At 43.6% G+C, this 23,118-nt stretch overlaps 1 pseudogene; it reads left to right on the top strand.

The window, feature by feature from the left end:
• The first annotated feature begins 3,839 nt into the window (after positions 1 to 3,839).
• On the top strand, positions 3,840 to 18,253 carry LOC136495917 (indole-2-monooxygenase-like; annotated as a pseudogene).
• Positions 18,254 to 23,118: the final 4,865 nt, after the last annotated feature.

Here is a 23,118-nt window from a genome sequence, read left to right on the forward strand (position 1 = left end):
TTCTTGTTGCTCTAGGTGGTAGCCGTCACCTATACGGCTTGGGGCAACAGTGACTCCGTGAAGGACTCAATTTGAGATTGCGAGGCGCTCCAGACATCGTTTGTGATAGGCTCTTGTGCTTCCTTACCAAAGATTGGCAAAGAGTAACTTTATAGAATCGGGGCTTGAGAAGCATCTCGTGATCGAACTGGCTTATGAATAAGTGTTCACGTCGGAGCCAACCTTGAGGAGTTGTCGAGCTTGTAAAGGAGCGACAATCATTGAGCATGCCTTGATGTGGACGTAGGTGACCAGCAAGTCACCAGACCATAGGGATATATCTTGCGTCTTGTCCTTGTGGTATTGATCATCTACTCTCGTGCTTTTTCTTGTGTCGGTGTTGTGGACCTAGGGTACCTCATTGCTTGAAAAAGAGCCCAACAAGGACAGGGTGGGTCGAGGCCGTCAAAGGAGAGGCCCAATCTAGATGGGGTATGTCATCTACTTGGTGGACAAGGCATAGCAAGATGTACTTAGAAACCAACTTTATTTGATAGATTTTCTTGTAATGAACTAGAAAACCTTTATGTAAATAGATCGGGACTCTATCAATAACCACACCCCCAGACTATATAAGGTGGGGTGGGGAGCCTCTCATCAGTATATCATCGAACCTTACTACCTATTAGACAGTCTTAGCGTCCTGTAAACCGTGAGCATACAAGAGAGATCAAATCTCCACTGGACATAGGCACCCCTTCATTGAACCAGTATAAATTTGTGTTCTTTGTGCTACCCACCTGATTCCCTATGCTCAATTCATTAATCTTAATTATTGAAGTTCATATTTTCCAATAATTAGTGCGACATGTAGGGGCCTTTGTGGACAAATCTATTCTCACGTGTTTCATACGGGGATTCATCTTCAATGACATTGGCAATTGTCGTCGTCTCGTGGTGACCCTCGTCGTCCCTTGTCGATAGCACATGTCATCAACTCGACGTCCCTCGTTGACGACACACGTCATCGACATGTTGTCCCTTGTCGACAGCTAGAGTTCGTCGTCGTCCCTCGTCGATGGCACTTGTCATCAACTTGACGTCCCTTGTCGATAGCTCAAGTTTGTCATCAACTTGGAGTCCCTTGTCGATAGCTTAGAGTTTGTCGTCGACTTGTCATCCCTCATCGATAGCTCAAAGTTCATCGTCGACTTGTCATTCCTCATCGACGCACACATCGTCGACTCATCGTCCCTCATCGACACTCGAAGTTCATCGACTCACTGTCCCTTGTCGATAACTCGAAGTTCATCATTGACTCGTCGTTACTTGTCGACGACACATGTCATCGACTTGTCGTCCCTCACTGACATCTCGAAGTTCGTTGTCGACTCGTTGTCCATCGTCGACACCACTTGGTGGTTGTGTAGGGGCTTCGATCATTGGCTATTGTGAGGGGCTTTGTGTTCACCTCATGTGAGTTCTAAAAAAAGTAACTCTAGTGAAATCAATCGAGATTTGGAGAGGTCCTTGGTGATCTACCAACTTCTAGTGGTGCCCTTTGTCATAAGGGCCGAGCTTGGGTGCTCACTAGGTCAAGTGAAATAGTGATATAAGGATTCACCTCAACAGGGGTTAAGTTGCCGGCAAGCAACCAAACCTCGGGATAAATATTGTGTCACTTGCCTTCAGTGGTTTGCATCCTCTCTACATTTGCATTTGCATTTGCATTTACATTTCATATCTTGTGCTTGTATAGTTGCTTGGTAGTTGTAGCTCTCTAGCTGGTTGGTTCATTGTGTATCTTAGCCCTCTAGTGAATAGTGTAGTTTAGTTGTTCTTGTTACTAGCTCACTAGTTGTTTAATTAGTAGTGCCTCTAGTTGTCTGTGTGCTCATGTGTTTACTAGTTAAGTTGGCAACTAAAATTGTGTAGGAGGCTTACATTGCTTTGAGTAGGCTAGGCAAAGTAGTGGCTATTAGGATTATTTTTTTTTATACTAATGCACTTTGTCTAGTGTCTTTGATTGTATAAATTTTAATTGGCTATCCACCCTCTCTAGTCATCCATAGATCATTTCATGGTTGCATGCGGGAAAAAAATCCACCGGCGTAGGAAGGGCAGTGGCGAGCGAGAATTCGCGCGGGGGAGGAGAATGGCTAGCCAATGCAACAAGTTTTTTTTCAGCCAGCAAGAGGTCCAAAATAGATCGCTTCTTATTTTGAAACACCATATAGAAAAGTTGTTGGAGGCTTGTTTCTTTTGAAAATTTCTAAAATTTAACTTCATGTTATAATAGCTCATCTCTTGGAGTTGCTTTGATAATAATATATCATGAAAAGTCTTCATAGTGAAATACTTCTCTGAAACCCCTAGTAGGAAATAAATGGTTCATAAAATCCCTGTCCTCATCTTGCAATGGAAAACACGTCCAATGTTACATGGGCCCGAGTCAACCCAACTCCGTACAGCTCAAACCATCAGTCAGAGGCTCTCAGCAGCCACTGAGACGTAGCCCACTACATCTTTTAGAGCAAGTATAATAAGGGATTGTAAGCGAGTTGTATGCTGACATTGAGGAGAGATGAGAGGAGAGAGAAGAGAAGCATGTTGTAAGCTTACAACCAGCTTATGCACAAAAAACAAGAAGTTCTGTGAGACAGATAAGTGGACTGTAAGCTGACTGACTATTATATGAGTGGACTGATAAATTGACTTTAAGTTTTTATAAACTAGCAGTTGGCTATATTATTAGCTTGCTCTTAGCCCGCTTCCCTTTCTTCCTCCGAGCTAAACTCAAGACGTTTTTAATGCACCTGAAGGACACGCCTTGTCGCTTGTCGGCTATCCCAATTCTAGATTAATAACAGTGTGCTCGCTCGATTCTAAAGGCATCTCTAATGTTCTAGTTTAGAGAAGTTGAATCAATTTTTTAATTGCTGAATAGTATAGTTAAAAAGTTTTTGCCTAAAGTTATTTAAAGTCCCAAATATATATTATAAGTTCGTAGATCTTGAAATCCAAAATTTAGAATTTCTAAACGGTCTTAAATGTTCACACAATTAATACTAAATAAAGTTGGAGTGACCGATTTGATCTCTAATTTTTCTATTGGTCATTTTTTTATTTGAAGTCATTTAGTGTCTCAAATATTTATTTTAAATTCACATATTTTGAGATATAAAATTTTGATTTTTTTAAACAATCCTGGATGGAGACATGTCCTATATCAAAGTTATAGTGCTTGATGGGATTTAAAACTTTATAGTTTAAACTCTTTTTTTTCAATTCAAGATTACAGAATATTTTTTTGTTATTTTTCAGTGGCGGCAAATGACAACTAACAGTGACGTCTGGTTAGAGATGAACAACCTACCACCTTTAAAAATAAAAAATGCCTGTGTCCGGAAAAAAAAACGTCTGTAGAAATGTTGTCTCGAGAGTTCCAACATAGAGAGTTCAATTCGCTCGTCCAAATCTAGAGCACCATAACTGTTATTAATCGACCCAACCCTTCACGTAGCGTACATAACTGAAGCCTATTCGACACGGGCTTGGCAATCCGCCTGGCATTACATTTCCCGTGGCAGTGGCCAGTGGCACTGTGGCAGCACGTTTGTCACGCAATTCACTATTTTACTCCTCTCGTACACGCAATGGTGCGCCTATTGGTGCTTACCAAATCCAATCATCCTAAACCCAACTTTATTAGCTCATAATAAATGCGAGGTCTGTACCACGTCAGTGACGTCTGCAATGTGGTCGATCGTGTCCGTCTTCTACTCGCGAGTGATATATCAAGCTCCATTTTGATCGATCGAGCTCTGTAAACCGGAGCGGAGAGGTACCATTTCGTTATCATGGAGAACCTAGCAGGGCAGTTCGTTTATGACATGACGAGCCCACGAGCATTGCTTCTGCTCGTCCTCTTCCTCCTCCTCGTATGCTACGCGTGAGCAACAACATTGACTCTGTTGGCCTGACTGAAAAAATAGTTGTGATGCCGATAATTTGCTGTGAGAGAAAAACTATTATTTCGTTAAAATGATATGACCGATAAGTTATAGTGAACAGGACCATTTATTGTTCGGTGCCAAGAGAACAAGGGACGACCACCAGCAGCCAGCAGATTGCCAGCAGAGTCTCCCGCCGTTGCCCCTGGCGGTGCCCATCCTCGGCCATCTGCACCTCGTCGTCGGGTCTCTCCCGCCCGTCTCCCTTCGCCGCCTCACTAGGACGACGCACGGCGCGGATCTCATGCTGCTCCGCCTCGGCTCCATGCCGGTGCTCGTCGTGTCGTCGCGCCGCGCCAGCGAGGCCATGCTGCGCACGCACGACCACGTGTTCGCGTCACGGCCGCACTCTTTAGTCGCCGAGATCGTCCTCTACGGCCTGTCTGATGTCCTTCGCGCCGCACGGCGACTGCTGACGCCGGGCGAGGAAGCTCATCACCACGCACCTTCTCAGCGTGAGGAGGGTGCAGTCGTTCCGCCATGCCCACGAAGAAGAGGTACGGTGACCAAGATTTAAGAATTAACGAGTTGTTCGCTGACGGCTTTTGCCTCTGATAAGCCAGCTGACGCTGCTTTGGCGTTGAAGCGAACGGGGCGGAAATTTTTATATCGGTTATTTGACGCTGGACTACTGGCCGGACTACTATTACTATCTACTGGTATAGGACTATAGGTGAGCATAGTGATGGCCTGGATCGCCGAGGCGGCCGCCGCGGGCGCGGCGGTTGACGTGGGCGAGCTGCTCGGCGCGTTCACGAACGACCTAGCTTCCCCTTCCTGGCTCGCTTCGGCGTGCTCGGGAAGCCAGGGGCGGAGGACCCGGTAGGGCGAGGTAGGGCGCTCGCCCTACCTTGACTCCGCCGCAGATCCCTACCCCTAAGTGCTTCCCGCTACTAGTCAGTAGCCATGGCGTGGTTTGGAAGTTCGAACGTGTCTGAATACGAACGCAGCCGCAGGTAGAAGATGAGCAGTTGAGACGAAAGGTTACTTGGGCTGTGGGCTGGGCTTTCATTAGTTTAGGACGTTATTGGCCTGCTGTGGTGCTGCCGGCCTCAGTCTTGTAGTCCGACGATTTGTGATCTCGCGCTTTTGTCTCCTCCATCTTGAATGCGTGAGGGCAACGGCGTCAGGCGATGTGGTGACTGGTGAGGTCGTGAGGGCACCGGCGGCCATCAGGGAGGCATCGAGCGTTAATGGAGACAGGCCAATAGTTCAGCACTTCCTGGTTTACTTGTGTCTTCAAATAATCAATTTATTGTTTATCAATTAATTTGGTTGCGAAGTGTTCATTAAATTTGGTTGCTGATTTTTTATATATTTTGTGCTTGACGGTCACGACTTGTGTATATAAAGCATTTTAAAGAGAGATATTACTTTGCTATCTATATTATCCATTTCGTCCACTAGTAGAGAACAGACCTTTGATCCTCGGCCAAAATGGGCTCTAGTCCCGGAATTTTTTTGCCCCCGGGACTAGAAATACCTTTACTCCCGGTTGGTGGCTCCAACCGGGACTAAAGGCCCCTGCCCAACGGCTACTGCGCCAGACAGAGGTGGCAGGGACCTTTAGTCCCGGTTGGAGCCACCAACCGGGACTAAAGGTATACTTTTACTCCCGGTTGGTGGCTCCAACCGGGAGTAAAGGTCTACTCCCGGGCCGTGGCTGCGCCCGGGGTTGGAAAGTTACCTTTAGTCCCGGTTGGATCTATCAACCGGGACTAAATGTTCTCCCTTTATAAATCGGCCGTCTCCTCCTTCCTCCCCGAGCCCGAGCTCAGCACATTTTGAAGCTCACTGCAGTAGTGTTCTTGCTTCCTCCCTCCCTCCATTGTTCCTCCATCCATTCTTCGATTCCTCCGTCGATTCTTCAGTTGTAAAGGTTACCAATCTCATACTCTCATTTTTTACCATTTTCTTATGCCATTTTATTCACTATATATATTTATGGTTCTTTATTGTGGTTTTTTTTCATTTGTAAGCAATTTGAGCTCAAAATCACTTTAAGCTTGCATATTTACATGAAAGAAGGTTAAAGTATATATAAATATAAAGTTAGAAAATAGTTAGAAAATTATAGCAAATCCTTACTAGTTGAACTTGCGGACCGTGTTCAGGTCGGCGAGGATGTTCTCTGCCGAGCGGTAACGGACGTCAAGGAGGAGCTTTGATTCTACGAGGGAGAGCGATAACGGTCGTGGAAGACCGTGTTCCCTTCCTCGTAGAATCGGAGCTCTTCCTTGACCAAGTACGGTGCCGTCCAGTGGAGAAATCCTCGCCGAGCTGATCACGTAAGCAAGGTCAACTAGTACGGATGGTTATTTATTCACATGTCCCGATATCGTCGTAGTAGTCTGTCAATCACCGTACCTAAACGTAGTATATATAAATAAAAACTTAGAAAATAGTTAGAAAATTATAGAAAATCCGTACTAGTTGAACTTGCGGACCGTGTTCAGGTCGGCAAGCATGTTCTCTGTCGAGCGGTAACGGACATCAAGGAGGAGCTTTGATTCTACGAGGGAGAGCGACAACGGTCGTGGGAGACCGTGTTCCCTTCCTCATAGAATCGGAGCTCTTCCTTGACCAAGTACGGTGCTGTCCGGTGGAGAAATGCTCGCCGAGATGATCACGTAAGCAAGGTCAACTAATACGGATGGTTATTTATTCACACGTCCCGATATCGTCGTAGTAGTCTGTTATGTGTGTACATTCCCATTCTTCTGTTAATTTGCGGAAATATCATATGAATTACTTACCTGCCGCAGTAAAAGACGAGAACACAATGACCATTAAAAATATCATTGTTTAGAGATCTAGATAATTTTATAGTTTGTTAATTTTATTTGTTTATAAAAGAAGAAATTTATAGTGTATTAAAAAATGAGTATAGAGAGTAGATGGCAACTGCTTCCGGGTCCTCGGCCTCTCATGGGTTTCCAAAGCGACTTAGGCCGGGCCTTCCTCTCATTCCATGCGGCAAGTGTCGTGATGAGATGAAGATTGTGATGGAGTACCGAGTGAAGAAGGAGGGTCCCAACAAGGATCGTATCTTCTACAAGTGTCCGGATCGCAATGTGAGTTATTTTATCGTATTTAATGATTATGGTTAGTTTATACCTATTTTCATGATGGTTGTGATTAAAGTTCTAGTTTTTTGTTTTAATTTTAGTGGGATGGCAGTGGACGATGTTCAGGCTTCTACTGGGAGGAAGAGTATGTTGAACTCGTGCAAAAATATCTTGCACAACAGGCAGATACGGCGGCTAATGAGGCAGTGATCCAGCCGAAGAAGCCCAAAGATGTTGCACAATCGGGGGATCTGTCTGTTTTAGTTGAGATTGGTCGCGAAATCCTTGTGCTCCTGAAATGTATTTTAGCTTTAGTTCTTTTAGTGGTAGTTGGGATTGTCTACATTGTAGCGATGCTTTCATAAATTTGTATCTTTTGTGGTGGCACGCATGTTGTATAAATAATTAATTATGATCTAGGTTTTAATATGATATTTATGTCATGTAATGCAGATGAGCCGTCATTGGATGTATAATGCTGATCGCCGCTCACAAGAGTTCATTGACGGCGTGCATTCTTTATTACGTGCGGCCGAGACAAACAAACGCGACGGTTTCATGTGCTGCCCATGTGCCATATGTAAGAATACGGTGGAATATCCTTGCTCAAGGACTCTTCATTCACACTTGTTCAAGTCGGGTTTCATGCCAAACTATATTTGTTGGACAAAGCACGGAGAAACCGGTGTTGTAATGGAAGAAGATGAAGAAGAACAATGGGACGACAATGATATTATTCCTGATGGTGCGTGCTTCAATGATACTGCAATGGGAGAAGCTGAAGAAGAGGTAGCCGCAGAAGATGAGCCGGCTGATGATCTTTGTCAGGTCATTCGTGATGCACAAAGAGAATGTGAAAGTGAAAAGGAGAAGATCAAGTTCGAGCGGATGCTAGAAGATCACAAGAAATTGTTGTACCCAACTTGTGATGCAGGGCAGAAAAAGTTGGGAACCACACTAGAATTGCTGCAATGGAAGGCAAAGAATGGTGTATCTGACAAGGGATTTGGAGAGTTACTAAAAATCCAAAAGAAGATGCTTCCGAAGTACAATGAATTGCCCGCCACTACCTACGAAGCAAAACAAGTTGTCTGTCCTATGGGGCTAGAAATAGAGAAGATACATGCATGTCCTAATGACTGCATCCTATACCGTGGCAAAGAGTACGAGAAATTGGATGCATGCCCGGTATGCCATGCGTCGCGGTATAAGATCAGGCGAGATGACCCTGGTGATGTTGAGGGCGAACGTCCACGTAAGAAAATCCCTGCCAAGGTTATGTGGTATGCTCCTATAATACCACGCTTGAAACGTCTGTTCAGAAACAAAGAACATGCAAAATTGTTACGATGGCACAAAGAAGACCGTAAGGTAGACAATATGTTGAGACACCCTGCTGATGGGTCCCAGTGGAGAGCAATCGATAGAGAATTCCCGGAGTTTGCAAATGACGCAAGAAACTTAAGGTTTGCTTTAAGTACAGATGGTATCAATCCTTTTGGAGAGCAGAACAGTAGTCATAGCACTTGGCCTGTTACTCTAAGTATCTACAACATTCCTCCTTGGTTATGCATGAAGCGGAAGTTCATTATGATGCCTGTGCTCATCCAAGGCCCGAAGCAACCTGGCAATGACATCGATGTGTACCTGAGACCACTTATTGATGAACTTCTCATTTTGTGGAATAAAGAAGGTGTACGTGTGTGGGATGAGTACAAATAGGAACACTTTGATCTGCGAGCATTGTTGTTCGTAACAATCAATGATTGGCCTGCTCTAAGTAATCTTTCAGGACAGTCAAACAAGGGATATAATGCATGCACACACTGCTTCGGTGATATTAGAGGTGTATTCTTGAAAAAATGTCGAAAGGTCGTGTACCTTGGCCATCGTCGATTTCTTCCTGCAAATCATCCCGTAAGAAAGAAAGGTAAGCATTTTAAAGGGAAAGCAGACCACCTGACCAAGCCTCGCAACCGAACCGGTGAGGATGTACTCGATATGGTCAATGATGTGAAAGTCGTCTTTGGAAAAGGACATGGAAGCCAACCTATTCCGAAAGACGCTAACGGTCACGCACCCATGTGGAAGAAAAAGTCCATATTTTGGGACCTACCCTATTGGCAAGTCCTGGAGGTCCGTAGCTCGATCGACGTGATGCACCTGACGAAGAATCTTTGTGTGAACCTGCTAGGCTTTATGGGTGTGTATGGAAAGCCTAAGGACACATTTGAAGCACGACAGGACCTGCGTTGTTTGAGAGAAAGAGACAACCTGCATCCAGAGAAGACAGATGATGGACGCCATTACTTACGTCCTGCTAGCTACACTCTAAGCAAAGAGGAGAAGGAAATCATGTTTGAATGCTTAAACAACATCAAGGTACCATCTGGATTCTCCTCGAATATAAAGGGTATTATAAATGTGACAGAGAAGAAATTCTGTAACTTAAAGTCCCATGACTGTCACGTTCTCATGACGCAATTACTTCCAGTTGCATTAAGAGGAATTCTACCTCCAAATGTACGTCTAGCCACCGTAAAGCTATGTGCATTCCTCAATGCAATTTCTCAGAAGGCAATTGATCCAACTGATCTAGCTAAACTACAGAATAATGTGGTTCAATATCTCGTCAGCTTTGAGTTAGTGTTCCCTCCTTCCTTCTTTGATATTATGACACACCTCCTAGTTCACCTAGTCAAGGAGATTTTCACTCTCGGTCCTGTGTTCCTACACAACATGTTCCCCTTAGAGAGATTCATGGGAGTCCTAAAGAAATATGTTCACAACCGTGCTCGCCCAGAAGGAAGCATCGCCAAGGGCTATGGAACAGAAGAGGTCATTGAGTTCTGTGTTGACTTTATTCCCGACCTTGACTCAATTGGTGTTCCTGAATCGAGACATGAGGGGAGACTAAGCGGAAAGGGGACACTAGGGAGGAAAACATATATTGGTACGGATGATGATTATTTCAATAAAGCGCACTACATAGTTCTACAGAACTCCTCTTTGGTAGATCCGTATATTGAGACACACAAGGATCTCTTACGATCCGAGTTTCCAGGGAAGACTGAAGCTTGGATTACGCATAAGCACATGGAAACTTTTGGCGGTTGGTTGCGAAAAAAATATCAAGGTGATGAGAGCATCCATGAGCAACTGTATTTATTGGCTATGCAACCATCATGGCATATCGTCACATACAAAGGGTACGAGATAAATGGAAACATATTCTACACAGTAGCCCAAGATAAAAGGAGTACCAACCAAAACAGTGGTGTCCGCATAGATGCCACAGACCCGAATGGGAATAAGCAGACATATTATGGACGCATAGATGAAATATGGGAACTAGAATATGCACCTACTTTGAAGATCCCATTGTTCAAGTGCCAATGGGTCAAGGTGACCGGAGGCGGAGTAACAGTAGACAACGAGTATAGAATGACAACAGTAGACCTTAGTAATATTGGGTACAAAGACGAACCATTCGTCCTTGCCAAGGATGTGAATCAGGTGTTCTATGTCAATGATATGTCTACCAAACCAAAAAGAGGGAAAAACGATAATGACTCAACCAAAGAGCCAAAGCGCCACATAGTTCTTTCAGGGAAAAGAGTCATCGTGGGAATTGAGGACAAGTCGGACATGTTAGAAGAATATGAAAAGGATGACCGAATTCCGCCCTTCAAAGTGAACAAAGACCCTAGCATCTTGGTAAATGATGAGGACACTTCATGGTTACGAAGCGATCATAACCAAGGGACATACGTAAAGAAGAAGTTCACTGCTGTGCCCACTTGATGATATAGTGATTTAATATAGTGTGTGTTTGAGATATTATGTAATAATTGTGAATTCAGATGTTTATTATGTCATGTTTCAAATTAAATCAATGTTTGATTTGGTGGGATTTCTCTCTCAAAAAGGTAAATTAGGATACTGAGTGATGAAAAATTAAAATATTAACGTTAAAATGATGTGAAAACAAATTTCCTGTCCAAAACTAATAATTTTAATAATTTTAATTAAACACTACATTTTTGCATTAACGAAATAATAAATATTAGTTACATTATGTTTTATAATTCTAACAAAAAATAAAAAAAGTTAGGTTATCGATTTTTCCTATGTGCAATAAACAAAAATAAAATTCATATTTTTAACAAAATAATTTTATGCCTTTTATTTAATTTACTATGTATTTAATAAAAACTATTGCATTTCTATTGTATTTAACAAGACTATTGCTTAAAACAGGCGGGAAACGAAACTGCAGGCCACCTTTACTCCCGGGTGGGAAGCCCACCCGGGAGTAAAGGTGGGCTGCAGTTTCGTGGCCCGCCAAAAAAAAGCCTTTACTCCCGGTGCGTGTTACCAACCGGGAGTAAAGGTATACCTTTACTCCCGGTTGGTAACACGCACCGGGAGTAAAGGCACCTTTACTCCCGGTTAGTAATACGCACCGGGAGTAAAGGGTTTTTACTCCCGGTTGGTGGCTGGCACCGGGAGTAATTCTCCTCTGCTATATAACCTCCAGCGCCTGGCAGATCGATCTGCTCGTCTTCTTCCTCGTCGAACACCGCCGCCCTCTTCTTCCTCGCACCGCGTCCGTTCGCCTTCCGTGACACCGGCGCCGCCGTCTTCTTCCTCGTGCGGCCTCCACCGCGCGCGCCCGTGCCCCTCCTCCGCGCTTGCCCGTGGCCCTCCACCGCGCCCTCCTCCACGCCCAAGGCCCTCCACCGCGCGTTGCCCCACCGCGCCGGCCCGAGGCCCTCCAGTACGTACACTGCCGAGCTTCGAGGTGATATATTCGTCGATCTCTTTGTACATTCGTCCGAGCCCTCCACTGCCGAGTTATAGATCACGTCGAAAACTACAACTTTGGTGTAAGCCATGTGTCAACGGTCGAGGTCGATTGAAAATTCCAAATTTTGAATCACAAAATCTAGAAACTAAAAATGAATATTTGGAACTCTAAATGATTTTAAATAAAAACATATCTTAAGGCAAGTTTTGAATATTTGGAACTCTAAATGACAAGTATAATTAAGGATCACCAATGAAATTACTTTAGAAATTAATTAGATCGATGTAAATCCATGGCTTGTATAATAAACACGCTATATATTATTTGGAAACAACGCTACGAACCATCCGCTAATGATCCAGCCCATCAACCGCCATATATTCATCACTATATGATATGCCATTATTTCAAGATGCAGTTTCAATAGAAGAATTTTTTCTATCTTCATAGATCAATGTTTGTTAACGAAATTTTATCCAAATATATTCATGTAGGGTCTTTTTTTTGAAGGATTTGTTGTAGGATATATAATGGTCAAATAGGAACTCAATTTTGATACCCAGTTTATAAACTAAGCGTTTTTTAGTTTATCAAAAATATCACATGTTTCTTCATTTGTGAACTTTGAATATACATATATAATATATTAATGTTGCTAAAGTAATATGAGCATTACATATTTTTTTCCGGGAAGACTATCTTCAAACTTTATATCATAGCATCAGAGATCGCCTGTAGAAGAAGAAAATAAATTCTTATCATTTCGGAAATAGTAATGGTTATATGAGCAATAAGACACATATACTTACATTTCATAATGACTTATACTTATATTATTAACATAGAATTTTCTCATATGATGAATGACTACATGGTTGATCACATGGTACATAGGATCACAACATCACGCACCGACACCGCCCCGGCCCGCCTCACGTCGTCGTCGTCGTCAGCACGCCGGCCCGCCTCACGTCATCGTCGTCAGCACACCGGCCACCGCGCCGACACGTATATATACGTCATTTGTATTCATATGCATTTCGTCCATGCGTTTCTATGTATACGGCGGAGCACCGCCGCCCTCGTTCACCCATGTGTACAGACATATATACGGCGGAGTGGAGCACCGCCACTCTTGTCACACCGCCCTTTCTCGTGCCCTAATTCGCCCTAGTACCGACGTAGTTCGTCCTAGTGTGGCGAATTGTGTCCATGATCGAGGGGCAAGATTTAATAATGCATATTGTTTGTAGATTTTACGCATGTAATAAGCAAAGATTTGACGTACTATATATTGGTTTTGTTTTTTGAAGCTAGATGGCCGACCCGAGAAATATGGATGAGGAGGAGTTGATGATGAATTTGATCAACACTGGCACTCAAGTTGCCGGCGATGATGGTGCTAAAAATAACGTGCAAGAGGATGTAGATGACGGGAGTCAGTACTTAGCTCTTGAACAAAATGAGCAACAACATATTGGCCAAGTATATATTTTTTATTATTAGCTATATATATATATTATCATATGTCTTATGTGTGCTCATGACATTAAAAATAATGTTTATGTTTTGTAGCCCTCTGGATCGACATCAACAACTACAACGAAGAGTAAAAATGTTCGAGGTCCCAAAAAGCCATTGGAGGGTCGCTTCATCATCTCGGAGTTCAATGTGGATATAGGAGAACCGGGGGGGGGGGGCGAATAAAATGAAATTTGTGCACCACTGTGGTTACCTTGTACGGGACCGGCTCCTGATTAGTACCCGTGAATGGAAGAAGAAGACCAATGCTCCTCATATCAGTTTTGTCTCCGATCGTGACAAGGCGTTAATTTGGAATAATGTCTTGGTACATTTCACGCTCCAAACAGATGATTATGATGATATAATAGATGGTGATGAATTGAAGGAGCGAGTTAGGGATTGGGCAATGAAGAAGATGGCCACCCAGTTTCAGACTTGGAAGAAACACCTATACACGACGTATGTCAAGAAGAACATAGCACCAGATTTTACTGTCCCAGGCCCGATCTCAAAGCAGAGGCCCTATTGGGATGAGTTTGTACAGTACAAGACTTCAGAAGAGGGTGTGAGTCGGGTGATAAAGAACCAACGTAATGCCCAACAGAAGACATACCACCATACCTTGGGATCAGGTGGCTACCCGACTGCCATTAAGAAGTGGAACAAAATGGAAGCAGACCTTCTTGCCAAGGGTATCAGACCAGAATCACTCGAGTGGGGAGAACGTGCAAAGAATTGGTTTTTCGCTCATGGGGGAACACTAGACCAGGAGACAGGGAAGTGCGTTTATGGCGCAAGACTGCAAGAAGCAGCAGAAAGATTGTTTTATGCTCAGAGAGCTACTGCTAGTGGTGCGTTCAGGCCCAACAGAGAGAAGGATGAGCTGACATACGCCATCGGGACTATTGAACATGGTGGCCGAACTAGAGGCAAAGGAAGTGTCTCGTGGGAGCATGGATTCCCTCAGGACAGACCTTCCTACAGAAGTCACCAGAGAAAGAAGGAAGAAGAGGCACACCGGCTCCAGAGGTTGGAGGAAGCGGTGCATGAAGCACAGGAGCGGGAAAAAAACCTTGAAGCGAGAATGCAGGAGGAAATCAAAAGGCAAGTGCAAATAGCAGTGAGTGCAAGCAAGCAGGCATCAGAGCCAGGAATCAACATTAGCCAATCTGTTCAGTTGAAAAGCAGCTGCGCTTCCACGGAGATACCAAATCAAGGGGACACAGGACTGCGCTTCCCTGTGGATGACGTCACTGAACCTTGTACAACGTGTGAGCTACACATTCCGAAGGAGAATTCCACAATCAAGGTGGCTATCGGTCTTGTTAATCCTATCGACCGAACCAAGACACCAAGGATTCATGGGAATATAATCCAAGAAGGATATGCCACCATCTCGGTAGATAAAGCTAAAAAAGGTTATAGTGATTTGCCTCTTGACATTCCTGGAGGTGATGGCGAGAAGACTCTAGGAGAAGCGGAGAAGACATTCATTCTATGGCGCAAGCGCTACATCATCATTCCAGGGATGTCGGCTCCACCTCCTTCTGAACTACCTCACCATAGGTACGTGCGGATGAAAACACTACATCATTAATTTGTATTGGCTTAAATAATTAACAATCTGCTCATAATAATATGTCATTCCTTTTTTTGTAGCAGATCCTCCCCCAACCTAAATCCAATTGTTCAATCGCCAGATCATCATAGTGCTCTGTACAATGACATTGTGTTGGAAGACGAGGCTGCATCCACACCCTCTCCAAGGAGGTCTCCAACGCCGCAGCCGCCACCTCCAAGGAGGTCTCCAACGCCGCTGCCAACACCTCCAAGGAGGTCTCCAACGCCGCTGCCAACACCTCCAAGGAGGTCTCCAACGCCTCCCCCGCCCCCGCCTACCAAGAAGCCTAGCAAGAGGCCAGCCCCTCAAACGAAGAACCAGTCCCCGCCTGCAAAGAAAGCCACTGTGAAACCAAGGGCTATTCCCAAAATAATATCTGAAGAGAAGGAAGAAGGAACTGATGCATATAAAAAAGACATGTCTAGATTCTATGACAAACTTAAAATGAATCAAGAAGCAAGGAGAAACCCAGAGAAACCGTACTTCTTCGTAGCTCCGGATATTTTAAGAAAAAAGGTGACTTCTTACCAGCATCAACAGCGGGAATCTCGTAAGCCGTCCAAATCAACGTTATCAGACTATGACCGCACTCTCACCAAGTCAATTGAGGCGGCACAGAAAAAGAAGCGGGCAGGGAAAGGAGTTGCCCAACTCGGACAACAAGCGCACCAATCAATCCCCCCGCTAGTTGTTGGTAATGAATATGGTTCGAATTTAGGATTAATGCATCAGGCAAACATACCTCCGGATGTCGATTTGGATCACCTTGGTGAATTTCTTGATGAGACTGGTCTCGACCTTTACCAGATGTTTGGTGATGGAAACATTGAGAGTGCGGCGGAGGTTGATATTTGGAAGAAAAAATTTGTACTAGGCCAGAGTCTATACAACCCTCAAGCCTTATCTGATCTGGGGACGCAAATGTACCTACTAAACAAGTGGTACATGCAGGCGTCTACCAGTGGAGACTTCTGCGTTGGTGTCAGAATTAGAGACGAACATTGGTTCCGTGGCGATGATGTTATGTATGTTGACTTTGCAGAATTTCATCAACTATGCCACCTGACCTCTCTGGACAAAGTTATCATTAGCTGCTATTGCCTGTAAGTAATAATTCTTTCGATCTATTATTAAACTCATCATATGTGTGTATATGCATATAAATTATCCTAACAAGTACTATATATATGCAGATTTACAATGACAGAGCTCAGAAAGGAAGGCTGCAATGAAATTGGTTTTGTTGATCCCCATATAGTATTCAAAGACCCAATTACTCCAATGACTAATTGAAAGTCTGAGTCAGAGAGTAACCTCATGAACTTCTTAGTGAACCAACGCCACAAGAAGGATATACTCTTTCCCTATAACTTCAAGTGAGTGTTAATCATGTCGATCATAGCCTTAATGGCTCATATGTTGATTCTAGTTGATTAATGAGTGTTATGCGTTATATCCTATAAACACATGCAGCAATCACTGGATATTGATGGACATTGATCTGGTGAAAAGTCACTTGATAATCTATGACTCGATGAGAAAACCACAACAAGACTACCAAGATATGATAGATATTATCCAGAGGTAATTTCGGGATCTCTAGCAACTATATATACACACAAACATGATGATTAACTATATCTGATGACGTGGCAAATTTTTTATTGGGCAGTGTTTGGAAAACCTTTATTGAGAAGCAACACATGGAAAAATGCAAAGCGCCACTGAATGTAATCCCATTGAAAGTAAGTCCCCTGAATCGCATCATCTTTATTAATTAAACATATAGCTTTCACCGGATCACCAGATTGGATGACAAATCTTTTTCTCGTAAAGTGGTGTCTGAGGCAGGAACAGGGGAACAACTACTGTGGTTACTATGTTTGCAAGTTTATCAAGGTGCTCTCCCAAAGAACTCCTACAGAGAGACTCAAAGTACGTTAAAAATACACTATATATTCATTTAATTATTATTATTGATTGTGTTACTATGTCTTTATATATATATATGTACATATATTAATTTATTTTCCTTTAATTCAAACCTGTAGACTCGATGGTTGGAGAAAAAGGTCATACGGCAAGACCAAATCAAAGCAATTCAAGAGTCTATAGCCGGATTTTTTAATGAGCAGGTCATCGATTCCAAGGGCGAGTTCTACTTCGACCCAACACTGCCATTGAAGCCAAGCTAGAGGATGAGAAGAAACTTGTTATGTCACAACAACTATAATGCAATCTTTTGTAATATATGCACATGAAATAATATAATGTAAAATACACATATGCATGCATGCATGTAAATATATATATGATGCATGCATATATATATATATATTTCTATGCTTGAATTGTGTGATTTAATACGTTCATTGTGCTTGAACCGAAACATACTATATGCGCGTATAAATGTATAATTAGCAGCGTACAATACGACTTCGAAAACCTATTTTGAAAAGAAAACAAAAAAATGAAAAGAAAAGAAAAAAGAAAAAAACCTTTAGTCCCGGTTCGTATTACCAACCGGGACTAAAGGTGCCGGCCATCGTGGCATGTCAGGAGGCACCTTTAGTCCCGGTTGGTGTTACCCACCGGGACTAAAGGTCCTCCTTTAGTCCCGGTTCCTGACCCGGGACTAAAGGACCCCCCCTTTAGTCCCGGATGCTTGCTCCCGGGTGGGGAACCGGGACTAGAGGGGGTTCCCCACCGGGAGTAAAGCTCGGTTCTCTACCTACCTTAATTTTTTTCGGTCCTCCGCCACTGCGGGAAGCTGGTCTGCGCCAAGCCCGAGAGACTGAGGCAGAGGTGGGACGACCTACTCGACAGGCTGATCGAGGACCATGAGAAGCCAGTATGAGGCGGCGATGGCGGCGGCGAGTTATCTCAAGGACGATGACGACTTCATACATGTTTTGCTCTCAGTTCGACGGGAGTACGACCTTACCAGGGAGCAAATGAAAGCTCTCTTGCTTGTAAGTGCATATCCAGCTCATGTCTTGCCTGTACTTAAAAAGTTGCTGCAAGTCTACAGCAATCATCGAACTGGCATGAACTAGATCTGAACATGCAGGACGTGTTTGTCGGGGGGATAGACTCATCATCTTCGCTGCTCGAGTTCACCTTGGCCGAGCTCATGAGGAAGCCACGAGTGATGAACAAGCTACAAGCCGAGGTAATAACGAGCAGCACGTCCGTGTGGGCGCTACTGGGGCGAGGACGCCGAGGAGTTTGTCCCTGAGAGGTTCATGGATGGCGGCAGCGCTGTACATGTCAGCTTCAAGGGGAGTGACTTTGAGTTCCTCGATAGATTTGACAGGATCGTCTAGCCATAGATCTAGCATGTATAACATTTAGGATAAACAGCAAGTCCTAGAATATGAACTAGTACTGGATTTAAAGATAAGGTGAGATAGAGAGAGGGGTTGCAGAGGTGCAAACCATCGTCTGCCTTCGTAGAAGACGAGCTGGCCATGGAGTTGCTTGTCGGTGACGCGGTGAAGCCCGGCGGTGAAGACGTTGTCATGGTGGCGGCGGTGCAGGGGCGGCGGTGGCCGGTGGCGAAACTTCCCGTCGCTGGCAACGCCCTCTCTCTAGATCGGCTAGGGTTAGGATGTAGATGGGGCGTCTGGCAGCTCAGGTGAACCTCGTGTCTTGTGCCCTGGCCCCCACCTCTCTTTTTATGGTATTGTGTGACGGGGACCCACCAACCATAGTTAGGGTTGGGCTCCTTCGATCAGGGCGTGGATCAAGGCCCAATTGGCCATTGGGCCAAACTGGTGGGATCAATCTAACATTCTCTCCCTTGATCTCACCTTATAACTTAATCTTAACTTACTTACTTTATCTTGTTCCTATTCCATCACAGATCAGAACATAGAGCGTGCCTCATCATCATGGTCTGTTGTCATTAGATTAAACAGCTACAATGCACCTCTCTGTTTTGAAACAGATTCTCAACTAGGCCCTCATTGTCTAGGAATCATAGACTTTCCCTTAAACCCACACCGGCTAAGTGTTCTCTGAACACACTGGGTAGTAAGCCTTTTGTAAGTGGATCCGCGAGCATATTTTCTGTTTTTATATGCTCAAGACTAATTATATGACTCCAGACTTTGTATTTTATAACATAATACTTTATGTCAATATGTTTGGCAGCACCACTTTGAAAGCATCTAGGCCCCTAGTTGGGTTTCGGTGATTAATGACAATACGTGATTACTGTGACTAACGTGTGTTTTGCAGACGCAATTAAGTTAGGTCACGGTAATGGAGATCGATTGGGCTATCATGGTGGTCATACCCCTACGATGAAAATCATTTTGGTTTTTAAATGCTAGACGACAAGGTTAAGGATGGACTAGTTCTAAGTGTCATTTGGTGTTGAGGAGATACTTAGAGTAATTTAGGACTTTATTTTTCCTTTGGCTATACTATTAAGGGGGGTATGGACGGGTAGCTTGACCTAGGAGAGTCTAGTGGGTTAGGTGTGGTGCACACTTGCTAAATCTAGCACTAGGTAGCTCCTAAAAAGCCCTTAGATCCATTGGAGAAAACTTCATTCACATATGATCGAGAGTTGAAAGTGAATGGAGGGTCAAATACTGACCGGACGCTGGTTCCGGAGTGATCGGATGCTGGTGCAGAGTTCGGTCAGTTCATTTGATCAAGGTGATTTTGTCTGGTGCGACCGGACACTGAGTCCCAGCGTCTGATCGGCTTCAGTAAGGTTCCAAAGAGGGAAAATCGTGACCGGACGCTGTCCAGCGTCCGATCATAACTTAAACACTAGAGTTCGGAGAGAACTGACTAGGGTATCCGATCACCCCGCAGAGGCATATAACGATTCGTTTTTCAACCAAGGTTATAAATACTTTCTCCATTCGTGTGAGGGGGCACTTTTGCTCATTCCAACAGCTGAGAAACACCCTTGACGATGCCAAGAAGAGCAAGGTCCTAGTGAGGTGATTGAGATTTGAGAATCCCAAAGAGAACCCTCATTAGTGAAAGCAAGAGTAGCATAGTGTGCATCCACCCTTCTCATTAGGCTTATCATGGTCAAGTGAGAGTTTGTGCTTGTTACTCTTGGTGATCGCCATCACCTAGACGGCTTGGTGTTGATTGCGAGTTTGGTGATCATCCAACGGAGCTTGTGGATGATCCAACTTGAGTTGTGAGCGGTTGTGGGTGATTCACCACGACAGAGTATCAAAGAATCAACCTATAGAGAGCACTTGATCCTTACGCGGATCAAGGAGGAGCTACACCCTTGCGCGGGTGCTCTAACGAGGACTAGTAGGGAGTGACGACTCTTCGATACCTTGGCAAAACATCGCCGCGTTCCTCCTTCTCTCTTTACTTTGAGCAATTCAATTCTTGTCATTTACATTTATAGAATTGCCATGCTAGAGTAGGATTGGAACATAGGTTGCTAAACTTTTGTGCGGTAGATCAATAGAAACACTTTCTAGGCACAAGGGGTTAATTGGGCTAACCGTAGGGTTTAATTATTGCAAATAATTTTAGAATTAGCCCAATTCACCCCCTCTTGGGCATCTTGATCATTTCAATTGGTATCAGAACCTCGTGCTCACGTATTTAGGCTTAACCGCCTAGAGAAAGATGTCTCACGGGGATGGACCTCCTTCTATCTTTGAGAGGGATGATTTTCCATATAGGAAAATCCGTATGGAGGCGTATCTAGAAGCTCTAGATGTTGAAATACTTAGAGCCGCCTCACAAGGCTTCCCAAAACCTCGGGATGCCACACACCTACAAGGCGATGAAGTGAATTATGAGAAATGGAATGTAAAGGCTCGAAACACCATCTTTAGAGGCCTTTGCAAAGATGTGTTCAACCGGGTGAGGAACCACAAAGACACCCATGCACTATGGTCGGATATTTGTGCGCTCCATGAGGGAACAAAGAGCGAGCGTGAGGAACGCTATCATCTTGTCATGAAAAAGCTAAATTCATTTGAAATGCTTCCTAAAGAGAGTGCTAATGAAAGTACTCACGCTTGAATGTTCTTATAGAGGAAGTCAATGGCCTTGGACTCACTCAAATGCAACCATCCGATGTTGTAAGAAAGATCTTGAGTGTCCTCCACATTGATAAATATGGGCATATTGTGACCGTGCTTCATCAAGGTGATCTTTCCACCGCTACACCGACACAAATCTTGGGAAAGATCAATGCTCATGAGATGTACATGCATATCACACCACAAGATGGCTCATCATCTACTAAGAAGAAAGACAAGGACTTAGCATTCAAAGCTAGTCAAGAGAAGGGCAAAGCAAGGCTTGAGTATGAGAGCTCAAGTGATGATGAAATTGATGATGCAAGTCTTACTCTTATGGTGAGAAGAATCACCAAGATGCTAAAGAAGCTTAACAAGAGTAGCATCACGTTTGATGGTAAAAAAGAAGTTCTTCACTAGCTCTAGAAGGAAGCCAATCTTGGAGATGGATTGCTACAATTATGAAGAATTTGGTCATCTAGCACACCAATGCACAAAGCCCAAGAAAGACAAGTACAAGGGCAAAAAAGATGACTCAAGTAATGAAGAAGAAGATGAGAAGAAAAAAACAAGCCATACAAGAAGAAGGATGGCAAGAAGAAGGAATTCCACAAGAAGAAGAAAAGTGGGAAGACATACATCGTCGATGATTGGCTTACAGACATTGATTCATCAAGTTGCTCATCCGATGATAATAGTGATAATGAGAAGGTGGCCGCCATTGTGATTGACTCTTCATCATCTTCACCAATACCACCGCTATCATCCTCTACACACCTATGCCTTATGGCCAAGGGTGAACAAAAGGTATCAAATGATGATGATAGTAGTAGTGATGATCATGCTAACAATGATGATTGTGATAGTGATAGTGATGATGATGAATCTGAATCACCTTCATATGATGAACTTATCAAATTGCTAAACAAATATACTAGGATCATTAGAAAGACTAGAGCTAAGAATGACTAAATGTGATGTAGCCAAAAATGCTAGTGTTGAGCTTAGAGAAGCAAATGATGCTATATCATCCAAACTCAAGGAGCTCAAATCTTCTAAGAAAGAGCTTAAAGAAAAACATGATAAACTCAAGAGGATACACAATGAGCTCATCACTAGCCACAACATACTAAAAGAAGAATACACTACTCTTAAGATTAATCATTATAATCTTGTCATTGCTCAAGAATATTTATCTAATGAGCCACATGATGCTACTAACGATGTTGTTAAGATTGATATAGCTACATCATGTGATGATTTGATCATTGAGAGCATTGAGCAAAGTTCTAGTAGCAAGGGCAAGCAAGTGGTTGAGACCAATAATTATGATGAGTATGTCAAACTCAAGAATGACAATGAAAAGCTAAAGAAAGATCTTGAAGAGCTCAAAACCACCAACACTATAGTGCTAGAAAATCTTGATCATGATGGTGACTTGATTCTTGAGAATGAGAAGCTCAAAGAATAGAACAAGAAACTCACGGAAGAGAAAACAATGATGCACTCAAGGAAGAAAACAAGAAGCTCAAGTTGGAGAAAGAGCATCTCAAGATTGGATTGAGCAAGTTCATAAGAGGCAAGCATCTTTAAAGTGAACTACTAATGAACACCATCATGAAGATGGATAGAAATGGCATTGGGTACTTGGCAAACCAAGAGAAGAAGGCTTAAACTCGACAACAATACAAGTCAAAGCCAAAGCCAAAGAGATGTTTTGAGTGTGGACAAGAAGGCCACTTTGCCCATGAGTGCCAAACTCCACCACCACAACCCTTGCCCAAGCATGCTAGACCTTTTACTTTCAATGCTCATTATATGCTTAGAAAGGATTCTAGTGGTAAGATGAAAGTTATGTTCTTAGGACCTCCCAATAAGAATAGGCATAAGAAAATTTGGGTAGCAAAGTCACTTGTTGAGAAGGTGAAGGACCCTCAACAAGTTTGGGTTCCTAATGCTTGATCTCTTGTGTGTAGATGAACTACAAGACCGGTGGAAGTCATTGGGTTATTGATAGTGGTTGCACACAACATATGACCGATGATCCTCGTATGTTCACCTCACTAGATGAAGAAGTAGATGG

This window comes from Miscanthus floridulus, chromosome 12, assembly GCF_019320115.1.
Source record: "Miscanthus floridulus cultivar M001 chromosome 12, ASM1932011v1, whole genome shotgun sequence".
NCBI lineage: Eukaryota > Viridiplantae > Streptophyta > Magnoliopsida > Poales > Poaceae > Miscanthus > Miscanthus floridulus.